General features: G+C 28.9%; 1 pseudogene across 1 annotated transcript; it reads right to left on the minus strand.

Annotated features, from left to right (window-relative positions):
- Positions 1–774: 774 nt before the first annotated feature.
- LOC149513449 (N-terminal acetyltransferase A complex auxiliary subunit NAA15-like) lies at positions 775–18,235 on the minus strand (annotated as a pseudogene). Its single transcript, XR_016330435.1, has 33 exons — positions 17,899–18,235; positions 17,800–17,816; positions 16,450–16,535; positions 16,273–16,352; positions 16,068–16,171; positions 15,957–15,981; positions 15,525–15,584; positions 15,396–15,415; positions 15,205–15,283; positions 14,460–14,542; positions 14,220–14,369; positions 12,521–12,636; positions 11,688–11,793; positions 10,649–10,720; positions 10,432–10,547; positions 9,459–9,591; positions 8,722–8,799; positions 8,564–8,617; positions 8,339–8,431; positions 7,941–7,988; positions 7,732–7,827; positions 7,116–7,244; positions 6,930–7,012; positions 6,614–6,843; positions 3,405–3,528; positions 3,220–3,327; positions 2,967–3,098; positions 2,553–2,609; positions 2,335–2,432; positions 2,157–2,215; positions 1,957–2,068; positions 1,752–1,852; positions 775–1,258 (listed from the first exon to the last, which is right to left on the minus strand). The product of XR_016330435.1 is annotated as an N-terminal acetyltransferase A complex auxiliary subunit NAA15-like (transcript).
- Positions 18,236–20,909: the final 2,674 nt, after the last annotated feature.

The following is a 20,909-nucleotide window of genomic DNA, read 5'->3' on the forward strand; positions in this document are numbered from 1 at the left end:
AAATTTTAATTTAATCAGATTTTTAAAATTATAAATTTTAAATATTTTAAATGTTTAATTTTTTTTCATACAAATTAAATTAATAAATTAAAATTTCAAGAAATTAATCACTTAGATTCTATTTTTTCTTCGAGATTTAACGTGAGGTTCGAGGTGATAAAATTATAAATATACGAAAACACTTCTTTTGATTTTTTATAAAATTATATACCATTAAAAATTATAATTATAATCAAATAACTTTGAATGTATTAAAAAAAATTAGCAAATCAAAATATACTATGACGAAATTCAAATTTGATTGGTTAAAAGAATTTTAAAAATCTAATAATTAACAATTACTCAAAACAAAAAAAATTAAGTGTTTAACAATTTAATCATCCAATTACATATAATACTTATTATTTAATCTTTTTAGTTATGTTTAGTGCATAAAATAATAGATAAGATATAATAATTTTAGATTATATTTGATTTATATCTAATTAATCGTATTGGTATAAAATGATTTAATTTTTCGAAAATAAAAATAACTATTTTTTATTGACGATATTAAATTTATATATTTTATTATAACATTAAAAATTATATTAATAATTTAAATTATATAAATTTTAAAGAAAAATAATTTTCTGTAGCATCTCAACAAGATTTGGTTAACCTTTTTCAACTAATAATAAAATTTTATAATCCAATCAAAATCCACTTTTTGTTGCTAATTATCAACCTTTCCTCCATAATAAAATTCAAACAGCAAACCATAAGAGACAAGACTTAGAACAACAAAACTGGGAATTTTTTATAGCCACTCTTGTCAGCTCCGTAGCAAAATTCTCCACATTATGTAGTGTTTATAAATGGCAACTAATAAAAGGGGCGAAGTACAACATGCTCCAAAGGCAAAGATTAGCCCTAAAACAGTGTTCTTCCCATGCTGACCAGAAGATTTCTTCAGCAGTACCCAAAAATTTTCTATAGCACCTCAAATTTTGGGGCAAAACCATGGAGCCAGATATCTCTAAAGATCTCAACCAAATGGTGAGCAAATTAAAAGAATATATATATATATATATATATATTTCAACCCTAAAATCATAAATGCGGATAAATTATACACATTTGCAAAGGAATGCATTTCACGATTAGAAAGGCAGCGAAAATTTTGATCTCAAAGCAACAGAAGAAAGCATTGTCATGGCTTGCACAACTTCAAGATGCTCCTTTTTTCCGCCTGCTGCAAAGCACTCTTTCAAATTGTCTACATAATTTTACTTCAATTGTCTAATAAGCTATCAATAAAGAGGGCCTAATCAAAGAATAAACAATCATTTCTTGAATAATTTTGTCACATAGCTTGCAACTTCAATTAAATAAACATCAATAAGAAAGTGAGAAAATTATTATCATGAAAGTCAACCTTTCTTTAAAATGCCAATAATAATCACAGCATCCAACTTTCAAAGATTAAGCATCATAATAACAAAAACCAAGCAATCAGAACTCGTGAGATACATCTCAAAAAAATCACTGAATGATGTTGAAACCATAAATTTAAAATTCCTAATTTAATGTTTTATTTTTAGGCATCTAATCTACAATATTCAATTAACAGTATATCAAAATTTCAATACCATTAATATTCTTACTAAAATACTTTCTAAACAAACAACAGTAATTAATTTCATTAGTTGTTAATGGAGTCAAAGTCAAATTTCTAGTCAGCATCAATTTATGTGGAGAATTATACTTACTCAAAGCAGCATCTTGGTCAATAAGAACCCTTTCTAAGAGTTTATGGACTGCAATACAGTCCTTGAGTTTCCACGCCAGTACTGGTCCAAGTGCCCCATTCCTGGACAAGCAAAAGAGAAAGAAACAATTAATCTCAAGAGTAAGTTGCAAGGCATGGAATCGACATCAAACAGCAAAAATTTTAATGTACACTAAGAGCATTACATTGGCATGACTTTATTGCATGAATCTTCAATTAACTTAACAGCCTCAAGTTTCTTGGTCTGCTCCAAGGTATATAACATTTCTGCAACTCCCACTATATGCGTCAAAGATTCTGCAGAACCAAAAAGTGAAATTTGCATGATTATACAACCTACCTCAAGGAACCTAAAATGCATCATGTTATGTAAAGGTCGTAATACCTTCATTTTTACCAAGGAAAACTTTGTTCGCCTCACTAAGAGTTTTCTCCTGCAATTGACTGCGGAAAGAGAAAATAAAGGGATTTAATGCATCAGGGATCAAAATAATAATAGTAGCAGTAACACAACAAAATTCTAGTAGGGGGAATAGCTATCATAAAACCATTTCAAAGAGAACCTGATGGATGGACGCTCAGCTTCTAAGACACTCCAAACAAGTTTTTCAGCATCAGTTAATGGAGCAGGCATTGAGCCCAATTTATGGAAAAATTTAATCTGCATTAGATTAAATTCAAATAAGCATTGTAAAGATTACATGATCTTTGTATCTAAGAACAGAAAAGAATGCAATTGTGCATGGCAATGCATAAATATGGTAGGGCAGATGTTACATACCAAGCAGCGATGTGAATCTGGATTCTCAGCATCCAGCCTTAGCAGTTGCTTTACAGCCTTCAGGAAAACAAAATAAAACCAAGACAAACGTACTAATATGAGCTCATGAAATAGTAAAAGTACTACTGCACAAAACCATTGTTCTACAACTTAAAGATATGTCGTGCAAACTATCTAATTCACACATAAATTCATTGAGTGAGTAGAGTAATAAGAAAAGGATGTTTGGTTAAACGGTACAGTTTCTTTATTTCAAGAACATATCCACAGGCAGCAAGTGAAAAAAGAGAGGAGAAAACAAGAGAAAGGCTTCCTCACAAACCACTAGCTGACAATTAAATATCAGTTCTAGTTGACCAAACACAAAAAGAACAAGAAACACATCTCATGTTCAATTCTTGGAAAATATAATACCTGAAAGGCAAGCAAAATCTTCTGCTTTCTCATATTTACTTCAAAAGAAAGTAAGTGCGTCTCCAAAGAATCAGGTGAGTTCTTCTGAAGCAACTTCAAGTACTTCGTTGCTTCTGACAAGGGATACTCTGTCTGAAAAAAAAAATACAGATTAAACAGTCTTAGCTTAATAGGCATTAGCGTAACACATTTTTACAGCACGAGGACTTTAATCAGGAATCTAAAGCACAGGGAAAAGATAATAATAGGTAACCTTCAATAATTTTTCTCCAAAAGGATAAGGATCTACAGGTTTAACATGTCGTTGCCCAGACTTAGAGATGCCACTAGAACTTGATTCTTCATTTTTCTCCTCTGCCTCCTAAAATAATACACGGTATCAGAATGAAATCATCAAAGAGAGTGTTAGCCAATAATCACCAAAACAAGCTGATATACTTTCTTAGCTCGTTCCGCCTTCCTCTGCTTCTTCATTTTCTTTTTCTGAGAAGGAGTCTTTGATGTGTCATCCTCTTCTTCAGCCAGTGAGTTCAAAGGAGAATCAAACAACTTTAGATAGCATTTGCACTTCAAAATCCAATAATTATCACAATGCAGAAAGAAAAGGTTCAAAATTGAAGTAATCACCAGTTTCAAGCCAAGAGTTTCAGAGAAAGAAACACCAACATAGAAATGGGACAATGGATCAATCACAAAAACTATTACTTAATTGTTGCATGGCCTGTCACTATATCATCCCATTCCATTTCACCATCAAATCAATAAGATCAATATAAAAAGCTGTAATCAACAAATAAATTCTGGTACAATAACATGCAATTCTCCATCCTTAACCCAACAGAAATCCCAGGCGCCGCCTTCCTATCATTTAAAAAGCCACAATCTCAAATTTCAATATGCCTGCAAGGAACATTTAATCCTTTCAGTAATAACATCACGAGAATATGAACTTACAAAAGATATAACGAAAGCAAATTGAGACTACCAAGCAAAATTTTTATCCTGTTTGGCATATACCACAAGGTCTTGACATAATAAGAATCCCCTAAGTACAATGTAAAACACCATCCTACGTATGAAACAAGTATATAACCTTATAAAAATCAGAAACTATAATCTAGAATACTTGTTAAATTAAATTTGACTTGAGCATCATTTGAACACAAATTTTTTAAGCAGATCCAAATATTTGCATCTTCTTTTAATAGTTAATAATTTGTGGGAGAGCATTTGAACTTCAGACCTCCTACCAGGGCAAGAGGAGTTATTGCAACTAAGGTATGTGTAAAGCCACAAAAAAAAAAAAAAAACTGCTTTATAATATAACATAATTGGCTTATTAATAGCATTTGTTTCTGTATGGTAAGGATAGACATGTATCCACAGTTGAAAATTCGTTAATGGTACATTTTCCTATATATTATGTATTTGGTCCATCAGGTATATAAAACAAAGAGACGGGGCACAAGGATTGTCTTACATAGCATTGTGATACATAATACTAATTTAATCACATACATATCAATTAGATCAACAAATGAATCAACAACAGCCTCTTATTTGAACTCTAAAACTCTCTTTTGTATTCCTATACAAATGAAATTGAAAAACAGATTGATTAACATTATTTGAAAAAATCACAAAGTTCATAACGAACTTAAAATCATTGTGCATATCAAAATGACTAGTATTATTATTACTCATTATTAAAATTCACATTCAAAAAGAAGAGAGAAAATTTTGTTTTATGATAAAAAAATTCATTCATGGATCTCAGTTAATTTTCAAGGGGAGAAAAAAGAAAACAAGGAGTCCATTGAATTTCAACTAATTAGTTTCACAAATAAGATACAAAGATTTACCTCAAATTAGGAATTGCACAAAAAAGATTATTTACCTCAAAAAGGTCTATGTAAAATTATAGGAAAACATCAATGGCTACTATCTTATTTATCAAAGAAAAATAAAATACACTATAAAGAATTAATTAGTGAGTTGGATATTCAAGAATAAAAAAATCGCTAATTTGAAATTTTTGAATTAGTCAATTTATTAGATATTTCATTTTGATATACTTTTAATTTTCAATAATCCATGTAAGAGTGAATTAAGGAAAAACTTATGAATCTATCAGCTACAAAAAAAGGCCTTAGTATAGTCAATATGATAGCCATTTAGCCGAATGGAGTTTTGTATAGAATATCAATAATAATAATAATAATAATTCCATTGCTACCATTATTATGATATTACATATTCCAATCCAATTGAATACTAGAAAAATAAAATGAATTCCTAATTTTATCTATTCATTTAGATAAAGAGAAAATAATCATAAAATATATATACGGAGAGAGTTGATTTTTCTAGAACTTAACTTTTCCATAGATTCCATTGTTCAAAAAATGATTTGCAGAGAGACGTTTCACCAACTTTTTAGTTTTTTATTTTTTAGTAGAATATTTAGAATATGATTGAAGTGTGCACGAAAAGAGGCTTGTATTTATTAAACATGCGTAGATATAGCATTTCTATTTATATTCTTTCCTTTTTTTTATTCCATTATAGAACTCTAGTGGAGAAAACACACAACGTGCTCTATGAAAAATTCTATTTTTCTTTAATTTTAATCTATTCAATGAAAAATTGAAACATGATAATTTTTTGCTAATTCCCTATGGACATCATATCTAGATAGATGAAATACATTATTAGATAACTATAGCTGTGTAATAACTTTTGTTCTGGGGTTTACATAGAATCATAATTGTTGTTATATTATTATAATATAATATAAATCAAATTAAGAATTTTTTTTTTATTGAAAAAAAGAACAATACTAATTTTTTACTTGAGATACTATAACTAATTGAAGGTATGGTTCCAATCTATAACCAAAAAGGGGATACTCTCATTTTTTTTGTTTCTAACCTTTGGTGACATGGCCAACCAGTAAGGCGAGGGACTGCAAATCCCTTATTCCCCGGTTCAAATCAGGTTGTTGCTTGATCAACAAAAAACTTGGAACCCTATATTCTGTTTTGCTCATATAACTCGAAAAATTTTCTCTAGCAAAAACAAATGTAAGAAAAGGAATCCTGATACTTTCCTGATTATAAACTTTGCGAGGTTTTGTCTTGAAAAATGTTGTAAATCCGTACATCCAAGATTCAAGGAAAAACTAGAGTAGTGGAAGGGAATCAGATAGCCCCTCCCCTATTAATGGAGGGGCTGCTAGAAGAGTCTTGAATTAGACCGGATATCATAATGGGAGTGTCTAATTAACAAATGAATGGTTGTACAAGGGTAAGTAATGAACAACAGTTACCTTTAGGAAGCTTTTCGTGCTTTGAAAGCAAGGTTCAGACAACACATCATTGCAACATATGATTAATGCAATATATATGTATGCAATAATCCCCCATTCCCCAAAAGACAAAAGGAAAAAGAGGGAGGCAAAGAAAATCTAATCCAAAGTGAAGCATCACATGCATGTGTTGATCAACAATAGGTGGCAGAAGCTAAAAGCACCCAGACAAGTAGACAACAGAGATTACATAGCATTTTTCACGTACAGGCCACAACCAAACGGAATAAGTCTATTCCAAATCATCAAAAAGCTTGCAAATCCTAACAAAAATGTTCACCTGATGGCACCAGCTGCTGCTTTGCGAAAATAAGCATGTGAATGCAATCGATCTTGAAATTTTAGCATTTCAACATATGCACAGAGTGTCATTTTCCGCAAACAATAAGAATGGAAATCAAATTGATCTTCAGCAATATCAGCATAGTGCTTCTCCACAGCTAAAAATTTCTTCAGGGACGTCCAAGATCACCTTGTTGAAGGTAACTTTCACCAGAAGCAAGTTAATACCTTCAAAAGATGGATGACACTCAGTAGGTGCACCCAAATTATAATTAGAGACAACAACACGTAGAAGGTAATAAACAAAAACAGACCACATGCACTGCATGTCATGAAGGTTGTTGTGCTGGTCCCCATCTTTTGTGAACAAAATAGCAGTTTTTTCTGCCAAAGCCATCTTCAAGAGTGGAAAAAGTTTGTGAACAGTACAGTAATACTGAAAGAAATTTACGGTGACAAATATTAACTATGATAAAAGATGAAGGGGGGAGCTTTAGAACCTGATCAGCCTGCAACATTCGCTTCGCAGATTCACTGTTTATATAACGATCTGCGAGATCCATACACCTAGCTTCATCTGCCAATGAAGCTGCAGCTACCAAATCACCAGCATGTTTCAGTATCCGAGTCTGTCACCAAAGAGAAGTAAATAATATACACATAGAACCAGCTTCAAGAAAATTCCAAGTACTTCTCCAAAAGATAGTAAAAAGGTTCATCAAGAAACAATAGCCATGTACCAAAAACCCTAAAACCTAAGAAAGGAGATCATATGCCTGCCCAATGCCCATCAAGACTTAAGGTCCACAAAGAAAAACTAGTATGCATTTTAAATGAATGCATATCAACTTTGCACAATTTAGTGCAAAACAATATATTCAATCAAGGTCAGTATCATAGAAAGTGATAAGTCTCTTACAAGTGAACGATAACTACAAGGAAATATCTAGAAAGATTTTCGGGTATTGCTATGCCTTGTGAGATGCGAGACAAACCAGGCAAAAAGATTTCAAAATATAAGATTAAAAAATAAAATAAAAGAATCCAGCTAACAAAAATATAAAACCAGTAGATGAAGCCAATGCAAAAATTTGAAGATTGAAGACGAGAACAAACCTTGACAGAGTATAAATCAATTACAGTTGGTGTGTGCTCTATGGCCTCATTAATTTTTGAAAGAGCAACATCATATTGGCCTTTTCTATCATAATGCTGCATCAATAAATTCAAAGTTACTCAAATGCAAAGAAAGCACCAAACATTTATGGCAAGAAAAGAAGAAAAGGCCATGGCCCACGGGGTGAGGAAACCTGATGATTACCCGCCTGAGCCAAAAAGAATAAAATCCATAAAAGTGTTGAAGGGGGCTCTTTCTCTGTCCTGCACTCAATATGAAACACAAGCAAGAAATGACTCAGCATAATACCAAATGCGTGCTTGTGTATTAGCATACAAACAAAAACATATAGAAACTTCACATGCAACCATATGGGACAACCATTATGTACTTGTTTAATAGATAACAACACATAAATGACTGAGGACTTCACCAAACAATAAGCAGTAAAAGAAAAAAATGCACTCAGACCGCACCCAATATCTAAACATTTAGACACTGTTAAGACTTACTAGAATATCACATAAGGGCTGGAAGTCTATATTACCTCAAAGATTAGTAAATCTAAACATTTATTTGCTTTTAAGACTTAATAAAATATTACACAAGGTTTTAAAGCATATAATAGCTATCAGGGTATCTGCCGGTGGTCCTAATTGAATGCTCCAACTGAAGAATAAGTTGTTCCAATATGTCTGCCTGTGTAAGTGAAAACAAAGCAGGCAATCAATCCTAATGAAATCAAGCTCCAACCAGTTGCTAAGCAGTTTAGAATAATCAATATTTAGAAACTTAATTCTATTTTTAGAATATGTAAGTAAGAAAACTTACCTTTCCAGGGTGATCATACAAGGGAGAAAGGTCTGAGAATAAAGATGGAACCCACTGAGACCACCAAGAAAATATATCATTATTTCACAAAACAAACTAAAAACACCAGTCAAACACACACAAAAAAAAAAAAAAAAAATCTCATTGGATGTATATACCTTTGTTAGAAGAGGCTTAATGTAATTAAATGCTGCTTCACAAAATTTGTCTCCTTGCAGAAAATCAAGAGGTATCCTCTAAAAATTGAGAAAACAAAGTTCTAATATAAGTCCATGTCAAATCTCTAAGGGTGAAGCATATGAAAGGATAATTTTAACCACCTAGAGTTCTTACAATTGTCACATCAAGACATCAATTAAGTATTTCAGCATAATACCACAACTATCTATTTCTAGATTATTTAAGAATATCACAAGCTATTGAATGGATTGTGTCTGTTGTAGAAGCACATCACTAGATTTTTGTGACATAATTTCTTATCAAGCCATCAAGAAAAATAAGATCCCTACAAGAGTATTTGTAAAAATAGCCAACCCTCCTCTCTCTAGAAAAGGGGGGAAAGCTTGACAGCTCTGCAGAAAAGTAAGGTTTTCGTTGGATTTGCATCATGTGATTCCATAAATAAGAGAGAGAGAGAGAGAGAGAGAGAAGAAATCCAGAGTAAATATAATGAACAGAACATCCCAAGGTACCATTTGGAGCTCATAAATAAATTAATAAAAAAAAAGAGATACAAAACAGAAAATGAAATTAATATGACTAACAGTTAAGACATAATAAAACAGTTTAGACTAGCACATTCCACCACTAGGGAGTTTTTGCAATAAACAGAATGTATTGATAACATCCATCATAAATTCCTTATGAAAACAGAAGCACAACATAAATCCATCACCTTAACTGCACAAGACCAAGTGTACTATTGTGAAAGTGATTTGTATAATGCATCCAATCGATCAAATTCATCAGAGGAATACTTGGCATTTTCAGAATATAGGCCAAAGCATTTCTGCAAGCCTTCATAATATCTGAAAAATATACATATACAAATACAAAAATTGTAAGTTGGTTGGCTCCTGGTTTATCAGACCTAATAGCAATAAATTGCGCCGATATATAGGCATATACTGAGTGAAGAGACATAAGTTAACAGTTCTGTAAAAGAATTTTCCTCATTTCCCAATCTGAGAAAGCACCCAAGAGACTGTTGACACATATAGTAGTATAGAATTACAGTTCTGCTCATAGTTGCTTTGCTACTTTTTAATTATATTTATATATGAGGTGGTGCATAATGCTTCTTTTTACTAAAAGAGCTAAGCAAAGGGCTTGACAGGACAGAGAGATATAAAACAATCCCAAGAATGAAAAAAATAAAAATAACCTCATTTTATGTAAAGATACCATGATGTAAATGTAACACGCACAAGTATAAGCAAAAGCTTAAAGAAACAAAATTTAAAACTAAAAAACGATTGAATTTGTGACATAAGGGATACACACTGATTAGTTTCAAGCTTAAAGCACCAACGAAAATAGAACATAAAAAATAATGACTATTTCTACCATTCTTTTAACCCTTCATAAAGTTCTAACAAAGGTAAAGGAATTTGGGTGTTACTACAAGAAGAATTGAAAAACCTATTAGCCCAACAAAAATATATTTAAACACACAAACTATTCAGAATATTAATTATTCTTCATTTCCTACAATAATAATACACCATGGCATTGAGAAAAAGAAGTCAATTATAACTTCAAGAAGTGCTATATAAAAGGAAAGAGTTGACTAATATTCTTTGCTATGAAAGATTTATTAATGAACTTAACTAGGTGTTTCAAAAGAGTACCAAATGCATAAGACTCACCTGTAATTGTCAGGGTTCATGGTAAGTAAAGCCTTGTAAATATTGGCACCTTCTTCTAGGCATCCAAGTTTCACCAGGAGAGAAACCTCTTGTTCTTTATAAGTCAATTTATCAACCTAGAATAATAGAATTGGTTAGAATTTTAATGTCCAAAAATTCAAAACTTACAAAATTTTTAATGTTAAAAGTATTCAGGCATTATACGTTTGACACATACTATTTTTGGCTCTTTCTTATACAATTCCTCAAATGCTCTCTCAAGAAACCCAGATTCCTCTAGCAAAGAGATCTGGAGAAAAATACCATACCCTCATAAACATCAGAAAAGCAGCAGGGGGCACCACTAGTCTAGATGTACAGCATCCATTATGCATAATGAATGTAGTTATGCATATTTCTATGCCAATATATTATTAAAGAAATAAATGCTACTGCAAGGGCTAAGGCTTGTAGGTACTTGTCCAATTGGTTAAGCTGTTTTCGAATCATGTTAATGGTGTTAAACCAAAAAAGAGTAGTCAAAAAGAAAGAAAGAGTAATTTATTAAGATGTTAGAAACAAAAATTCTGAAATGGTTCCACAGAACATATAATTGGAGATTAGCAATTATTAAGATTCAGAGCTGCTAAGTACAAACACCACAGATATGATTACTTGTAGAAGGCCCAACAATTAGTGAGTAAGCCATATTTCTCTCTAACATGAATACATCAAGAATTAAGTATCTTACAGATGCCAAATACCACTATAGGCCACTAGTTAGTCCTCCATCTCAGATTAAAGTTAACTTGGAGATGATTTAATTTAACTTATCAGCCATACACACAGAATCATGAAAAGCCATACTTCACAGGTAGAAAAAATGGGTGTAACATGTACATGAAAGTAGATGAGATTTTGGCAATAAAATAAGCAGAAGGAAAAAAGAAGTTAAGAAGAAATGGGTAGGTTTTCTAATTGCATGTGAAAAAAATTAGAATTAATTCAAAAAAGGGACCCCATTTATAAAGAAGGTAAAGGCATTAAAAATCTTTAATTTTTGTATATTTAATTGCTTTATTTGGTTTATGGATAATTTCACTAACTGTGTTGGCATCTGGTTAACAAGTGACATCAAATCAGTCACTCCATTATACGTTATTATAAATTCTAAAATTTTGAATGTCTGTATAATGAAGTCAACTCATATGAAATTACAGCCACATCCCACATACATATGCATGCAAAAAAAAAGAGTTGAAGTACATGACCAAAACCTTATATAAAAGCATTTCACCATGCTCACAACGTTCATTATCTGGTGGATAATCATCTTCTAATGTCCCTTCAAATGCTTCCAAAATTTCAACTGCTTTTGCACCACTAATATCAACCAAAAAAAGGAATACAGCATAAATACCTAAAGGGTGAATGAAATTAATAAGACTTCATTCACTTAGAACTACTTGGCTAAGACAGGGACAGAAAAGGAAAAACCGTCGTAACTGTTGTGCCAACAACTTCAATTCATTCATATATAAAGCCAAATGAAAATATGGCATCATCATTGTCTCCATATAAAACTATAGCAAAAACAACAGAACTCTGCAGTTAACTAGGCATTGTTTGTAAAAGGCTAATTTGCAACCAAATTTCATAAATGCAAGTGCAACCAGCTTAGAATAGTTGGGTACCTATCTATCTACCCACCTATCTATACATATTAGTAACATCTTTAACACATTCTACACCCACCATATGTTGTCATAAAAGAAGTTTGATATCTTATTGGATGTTTAGTTGAAGTCATACAAACAATATGAACCACGTGTTAAAAATCAACAGTAATTTCATCCATGTTAGCACCCATTTGATCATATAATTAGAAACATTAAGTCCTGATTAAGCATTTAATTTAAAGAAAGGCTTTCATTATATCAACAAATATTTCAACTTTCAATACCAAAAGGCCCTTCAATTTGGACCTTCAAGTATACATAACAATAACACTCTAAAACATGTTTCACAAAATAAAAGTCAACAGAAATTAGTGAAAGTTAGCATAAGAATTGGAACAAATTTTTTTAAGAAAAAAATAAAGGACAAGTACTTTGAGTTTAAACGGTGGGCTACAGCAAAGCCAATCCATTTCATGCGATGATTTGGTTTCAAATGCAAAAGTTGTTGTCTTGTATCAACAAATCCTGTCAAATCTCGCATTTGTGCCTGCAATGCAAAAGATAAAACATAAATGTAATAATTTCTGATACAACCTGAAACATGACAATGAGAAAATACAAAACCATGATCAAATCCAAAAAATTTCTCTTAAACTTCATATCTTAGTAGAAAGACAAATGCTCATCATCTTCATACTTTTTCCTTTTAACTTTTCAAGGCATATAAACCATAAATAAGGGGGGGGGGGGGGGGGGGGGGCACAAATAAGTTAATGCCAACAAATGACTTAATCATCTGAAATCATGAGTTAAGAATCCATAATATGGCAAGCGCTAAAGCATCGAGGGAGAATAATAGAAATGAAAATCATCAATTTCAGTATCAAAGACACCGACTTTTGTTACTATTCTGGAGCAGTAAGGCACATGGGCAGATGAAATTAAGAGAAGAACCGAACCAGATCTGATCCAGAAAGTATAAACACTTTCTAATTGCAAAGGTCATTAATGTTAAAACCTTCAACCATTAAGGAACTAGTAGAATGAGACAGAAAAAGGTTCTGTGGCGGTAGACCAGAAAGTATCAATTCAAGGTGGTTGATTCTTACAGGATAATGAGAATGAAAGGATCAAATCAGACTGGTTGCTTCTGATTATATTACTTGTCATTCTATAAACACTTTCAACCATTAAGGAACTAGTAGAATGAGAGATAAAAAGGATCTGTGGCGATAGACCAGAAACTATCAATTCAAGGTGGTTGCTTGTTACAGTATAATGAGAACGAAAGGATCAAATCAGACTGGTTGCTTCTGATTATATTACTTATGTTTTATTTTTGCGTGTGCCTCAAAACAAAACCTTCAATTAAGATACTAAATCTGAACCATCTCTCATATTAATCTGCTGCCAGAATATCAGATGATGCTTTTATATCCGTTATATCCTTTTCCTTCCCCTAAAGCCATAAATTGTTTCTACCAAAACTATGATCTAAATTTTCAAAGTTATAAAACCAGCTGACTCATCTACTTTCTAAGAGTTTAAGAAGATATTTTTTTCATGGTCTCATACAGCCTCTCCGTTTTAGTTGAGTTATCTCCATAAATTCCATTCCTCTGTTTTAAGCCATATATCTTCGTCTCTTTTGTTACTATCTTAATATAATTATGCCTTTTCCATCCATCTACTAGTAGATTCCGTCAAGCAACTAAACAGCGTCAAATTTCATAAAATTTATTTTCACTTCACTACTAACTATGTAGCTGATCTTGGTGTTTTCATCCAGTTATATTAAGTTGCCACAATGAACCTGCCCTTACCAACTACCACATAACTTACAGTTGCACAAAAGTTGGCACCAAACTGTTTTAGTTGCAATATTGACTTGCCTATAAGTACCCTAATACTTAAGATTCTCAAATTCTACAATGGAATCTGAAAAATCTTTTAGGCAAACCACAAAGCTTACAAGAAATCTTATACAGAGAAACTCCTTTAAATGTTCAAAAAATACCATGACAAGCAAATGTTCTTACTTAACATTAAGCATACAACAGATAAACATCTTAGATTTAACACTGAGTCTAGAAGCACAAATCATAGAGAAGGAAGGTAAATAAGGTATACCTGCAAGAGTGACAAGTCCCGTAGTATTTCAATGTTGTCTGGATTTATTCTCAAAGCGTTGCGATAGCATTTGATAGCCTCCCTGTATTCTCTATCTGACCGATAGAGGAGACCATAAACGTGCCAGCAAACATGACTTTTTACATCATTCTACATTAAGACACAAACATGAAAACAATGTTAGGAAAAAGTGACACTGCTTTGAAATTATAGCAACCAAAAGAAAATAAATAAGATAACCTTTACACCTAGCCGAACAAGCTCATAAGCTTCAGTTTTCCGATCCATGCAATTTAAGGTTAACCCCTTCATTGACAATGTTTCTGGCAATAATGAATAAAAGCCCATATGACAACATACAAACACAACAAACAAACAGTTACCAGATAGTATAAAATATTACTTGGAAACTGCATATTTAAAAGGATGGATATATTAAACAAAATGCTACTACACTCTACCAATACCGCACACTAATGAATATTCACAAAACCCAACCAAGATGAAGAAGGTATTCAAATATTGCAGATTTCAAACTGTATAGGTTAAAAATGTAGTTATATACCCGAAATTAATGCAATATATTCAGTTGATAGAGAATATCTCCACATTGATACTGCTAGAATGTTCCACTTATCTCTAGAACCATCATAAATCATGGACTAGTCACCATACAGCTAGTGCTTTCAAAAATGCAATTGACATCAATCATAAGACATGAGAAAGGAACATACAGTCTACAGAAACAATCATGTCAAACTTAGAGGCATTCTTGTAAGGATTATTGAAACCAATAACCTTGATAACAACATAAACTATCTAGTGACAGCCCCTTTTTCCTCTAAAGTGTAAAGTTCTTTTTGTTTCAGAGTTCTTGCATCTTTATACAGGTACATTTACAAGAACCATGCAAACATAAACACTAAACAATAAGTGCCTCTCAGCCAAAAACAAATAAATAAATAAGTGCTTAAAATTAAACTACCTCCATGGTCAGGAAACTTTTTCAGTATTGCATCTGCAGCCTTCAGTCCTTTCTTGTACTGTTTAGTTTCATATGATTTCTGCAATGATAAAATATACAAGAGCTTTAGCAATAGCACATGGACCTCCAAAGCAATAAAAATTCAGTTATGAGAATTAGCTAGAGTATAATAACAGATAAATATTAATTACATAAAAATCAGGCAAAAAAACTGTGTCAAGAGTCCATTACTATAGAAGTTAAAATAGAGTAAGAATTCACCCGTCAAAACTCTAGTTTTCACTATAAATTAGAAGAAATAAGAGGGAAGGGGGGAAAACTCTCAATAGCGTGTGGAAAACATCCAAATGTTGCTATTCTATATCTAATACGAACAAGTTCTTAAAATATATAAATATTCAAGTTTAACCAGCAAAGCCTACAATTACATTAAAAATTGTCCCAGTCAATTTATCAAATTCTTAACTAGATTGTTTCACAAAGTTTGTTATTGTCTTGAATGCTTATGTGCATAAAAGCCAGAATGCCACAATTGTTTCCCATTAGGAACCAACAAAATTCCTATTTTAAAAAGTTGGCAACATACAAGAGAAATTACTAAAGTAGGAAGAGTCACCAAACCCTTTTATTTTCATTTCTCTAATTTTCTCCATGATGATACAAATGAATTATCACCAAAAGGAAAGCACAACGAGCATCCTTACTTTAAAAAAAAAAAAAGGTCAAAGCAAAATTCAATTTTTTAAAGTTGCTTTTCAACAAATCGAATTCATTGACCTAAATTAAGCAAAGCAATAAACTTAATTAAGCTTCAATCGCTAAACAGAACAAAGAAAATGAACTTAATTTATATGAAAAATTGCCCAAAAGCAAAAACCTAATTGACAAACAAGCTTATCTAGTCCAAATTTCCATTCATAATTGATATCCACCGATTTTCTCAGCAAGCAAACAGACCAGTATCCAGCTAGGGTTTTGCAAGCAAAGAACAAAAAGAAAAAAGAAGTGCGATCCAATAAACAAAAAATAAGAAAGCAAAATACAAGTATAAATACCAACTAGAAATACGTAGATACGAACTCAAAAATGAGGGAGAAAAGAGAATCGAAGCCTTACGACAATGAGTTGAGTTTGAAGAGGTTAGCTTCCTTCGGAGGCAACGAAGCTCCCATTGTTGAAGAAAATTAGAAAATTTTAGAAGAAAAACAAGAATCGTAAGAGAAAAAAAAATGCGAAGATTGAGACTTGATGAAGTGAGAGTTAGGGGCTTGCAAGAGAGAGAATAGAGTGGTGGCGTTATCTGCTGCTTCAACCCTACGGTCAACAAGAAGCTTGAACAAAAGTAAAATTAAAAAGGAATAAATAAGTAACTTTTTGATTCATATATATGGGCCGTTGGTTCATTTGTCTTACGGAAAATTTACTAAAAGGGTGATCTCATAAATTTTTATTAATTGATATTATAATCAGATATTTAACATATAAAATTAATAAAAATATAAATTATTTTTATCACTTTAATGTTTAATAGGTGTTAATTTAAAATTTAAATGATTATTATATGTTACATATACATTTAATCAAAAGATATGTACATTTAAATATTGAGATGTAATTTTAATTTTTTATTAATTTTGCTTATAAATATTTTTATTAATTATTTTATTATAAAATCAAATAATAAATATTTTTTTGAAGTATTTAATTTTATAATTCTCTCCTTTTTTCGTAGGCCCAATCATTTTCTAATTATCTATGTTAGTAACAGATATCAATTAAAAAAATCACTTTGGCTCGTCTTTGAATCCGACATACTAAAAGACAACATCAATCACTAATAAAATATGTTCGATATTTTGATAAGCAAGCTGTTTTAAAGTACAAACTAATCAAAAACAATTGGAGAAAACTTTCACTTCAAATAATAGCTAAACAAAAATAAAGTGAATACCAAAATTCGTCGTTTTAAATAATCGTATTATCTTTGCATTACATGTTAAATCAAAGATCACAAAAATATTTAATTCTTATGATGATTTCAGAGAAAGAAATAGAACCGGTTTTTCTTTGGTTTGAAACTAGCAGGGAAGCCTGCTTTTATAAATTGTGTTACGAATTTTATGAATGACAACAGATAGAATATATGTTAATTTTAAGTATCCCAATTTTTTTATTTATTAAAATATTTGAATTCAATAAATACTCAAATAATTTTTAATTTTATTATCTAAATCTAACTCACATAATATGTATAAAAAAAAAACTCATTATTGTTCAAACTCATTAAATATTCGTTTATTAAGTTAAATTTTAAATTTTAAATTTAAATTTAAAATTGATTTTAAAAAAATTATTAAAAGAAATAAAATTAATAAATGAAAGCAATCCATATAAAATAAATAAAAGCTAAAATTATAAATTAAAACACTGAATGAATTAATTTAAGTATTACCTTCATAATAAATAATTTTTAAATAATCTATAATATTAAAATATTATTATTTATAATCAAGTTCAAATAATTAGTACCTTTAAAACACTATCCGAACTTTATTGTAACCTACAATGAATTATAATAGTTTACTATCGAAATACCATCCAAACCATACTACCTAAATCGACTTTTAAGATGCCCTAATCTTACCATCCAAATCCATACTACCTAAATCGACTTAGAGGATGCCCTAATCCAACCTGTTGTTATCCATAATAATTTGATAACAAGATCAAAGTAAGAGATGGGGCAAGTATGTTCATTATAAAGATGATTTTTTCTACTATCATACATGATGAAAGAAGAAATTTTCGTCGTCAAGTACGATAGAGCCACCAAATATTCCAACTTTAGTCTAAAAAATTCCAATTTACAACATGGTGAATAGCAGATGGAGTATTCAATAACAGTACCAATCAAAACAATTTCATGGCAAGGAAATAGCAAAATATAAAACAGTGGAGGGAAAAAAGAACGAGAGGTAGCTTGAAGAAACAATCTCTTAATAGCCATACACACAGAATCATGAAAAACCATACTTCACAAGTAGAAAGAATGAGTATAACATGTACATGAAAGTAGACGAGATTTTGACGATAAAATAACTAGAAGGAAAAAAGAAGTTAAGAAGAAATGGGTAGGTTTTCTAATTTTTATTTTTTTTTCTTGTTTTTCTCTTTTTTTCACAAATTTCTTTTTATTTCTTGTTTGAATTTTTTTTTTGCACTTCCTTGTTTTGTTTTTATTTTTATTTTGTATTAACTTTTTTCCTTTGTTAAGTTTTCTTATTACTTCTTATATATATTTTTTGCTTGTATTTTCTAAACTAAATTTTTTTCTATTTTGTCATCCCTTTTCATTTTTGAAAATTTTTTTTTGATTTTATTTTATATATTTAGTATTTTTATTTTTATTTTTTTTTTACTTTCTCTTATATCTTTTTTCTCATTTCATTTTTTTTATTATATTTTGTATTAACTTTTCTTTAGTTTTTTATATCTTTTTTTCTACATTTGTTTTTTTTTATTTTTCTTTGTATTTTCTAAACTAAAAGTTTTTTCTATTTTGACATTCCTATTTATTTTTTAAATTTTTAATCATTTTGTCTTTTTTATTATTTTGTTGATTTGTTAATTTTTTATTTTCTTTTTCTTTTTTTTTGTTTATTTCTAATTACTTTTCTTATTTTTATTACTTTTTTGTTAGTATTTTTCTTATTTTTCCTTTTTTATTTATATTTTAAAAAAAATTTATAAAGTTTTGAATTTTTTTATTTTTTGGTTTTTTTTTATTTACTTATTTCTTGTCCTATTTTATTATTTTTCAATAACTTTTTTTCCTACAAATTTTTCTTTCTTTTTACTTATTTTTTCATATGCTTTCATTTTTTTGTTTTAATTTTTATTCTTCTCTTGCTTTTCTTATTTTTTTCACAAATTTTTTTATTTCTTATTTACGTTTTTAAATTCTCATACTTTTTTTTTGCACTTCCTTCTTTGGTTTTCATTTTTATTTTATATTAACTTTTCTCTTTTTTTAATTTTTTTGTCTTTGATTTTTTATACTGTTTTCTCATTATTTTTTTCATTTTTTGTATTTTTTTTATACTAATTTTTTTTCATTTTGTCATTCCTTTTCATTTTTAAATTTGTTATTCATTTTTTATTTTTTATTTTTGAGTCGTTATTTTTTCATTTCTCACTTTTTTTATTTTTATTATATTTTTGTATATTTTAAATTTTTTTCTTTTCTTATTGGTATTGATTTTTTTTCTTTTTTTTTTTTACTTTATTTATCCTTTTTCTTTTGCTTTAATATTTTTTCTTATTTTTATTTTTTTCGGTTTATTTTTTATTTATTTTTTATTTATATTTTCATAAATTTTTATAAGGTTTTAGATTTTTTATTTTTTTATTTTTTCATCTTTTTATCTTTTCTTTTGCTTTTTATTTTATTTTATCATTTGTTGGTTATTTTCTATTGCATTTTTATAATTTTTTATTAACTTTTTTTTCCTTTTAAATTGTTCTTCTTTTTTTTACTTATTTTTTCATGTACTTTCATATTTTTTTGTTTTCACCTTTTACTTTGTTTTAAAATTTTCTATATACTTTTGTTTTCTTTTTGTTTTATTTCATATTTGTCTTTTCATTTTTTTCTCTTTTTTTCACAAATTTCTTTTTATTTCTTGTTTCCATTTTTTTTTTTGCACTTCCTTGTTTTGTTTTTATTTTTTTTTTTTTGTATTAACTTTTTTCCTTTGTTAAGTTTTCTTATTACTTCTTATATATATATATATATATATATATATATATATTGCTTGTATTTTCTAAACTAAATTTTTTTCTATTTTGTCATCCCATTTAATTTTTGAAATCTTTATTTGTTTTTTATTTTGATTTTATTTTATTTATTTAGTATTTTCATTTTTTTTATTTTTTCTTATATCTTTTCACACTTCATTTTGTTTTTATTATTTTTGTATTAACTTTTCTTTGATTTTTTATTTTTTTCTATATTTGTTTTTTTTTCTTTGTATTTTCTAAACTAAAAGTTTTTTCTATTTTGACATTCCTGTTTATTTTTGAAATTTTTATTCATTTTCTCTTTTTTTATTATTTTGTTGATTTGTTAATTTTTTATTTTCTTTTTCTTGTTTATTTCTAATTGCTTTTCTTATTATAAAGTATAATTAATGAATTTATTTTATTATAAAGTATAATAAACATTGTAATATTAATTAATAATAATTATAATCTTTAAAAATAAAAATAAAAATATAATAATAATAGTTTTATCCAATTATTATTAGTTATAACATAATAATTTATATATGTGATAGAGAAATTAGTTCAAGTAATTATCGTACTGATTATAACTATTATTATAATTAATTTATAAATAATTATTATAATTATTATTAATATATTTAATATATTATTTGATAAATATAATTATATAATTATATTTTTTAATATTAATAAAAAAAATATTGATGCTAAATGATTATAATTAATTAATTATAATAATTATTAATTTATAATTATATAGTTATTTTATTTATTAATCTATAATTGTTCAGTAAACACATTATTAACAATATTTAATATTTATTATAATATATATTATTACTATTTTATTTATAATATTTAAGAAATTATTTACAAATTAATAATTAATAAATTATATAATAACATAATAAGACATTTGT

This window comes from Durio zibethinus, chromosome 19 (genome assembly GCF_047325235.1).
Source record: "Durio zibethinus cultivar Kanyao isolate XHJ-2024 chromosome 19, ASM4732523v1, whole genome shotgun sequence".
Taxonomy (NCBI): domain Eukaryota; kingdom Viridiplantae; phylum Streptophyta; class Magnoliopsida; order Malvales; family Malvaceae; genus Durio; species Durio zibethinus.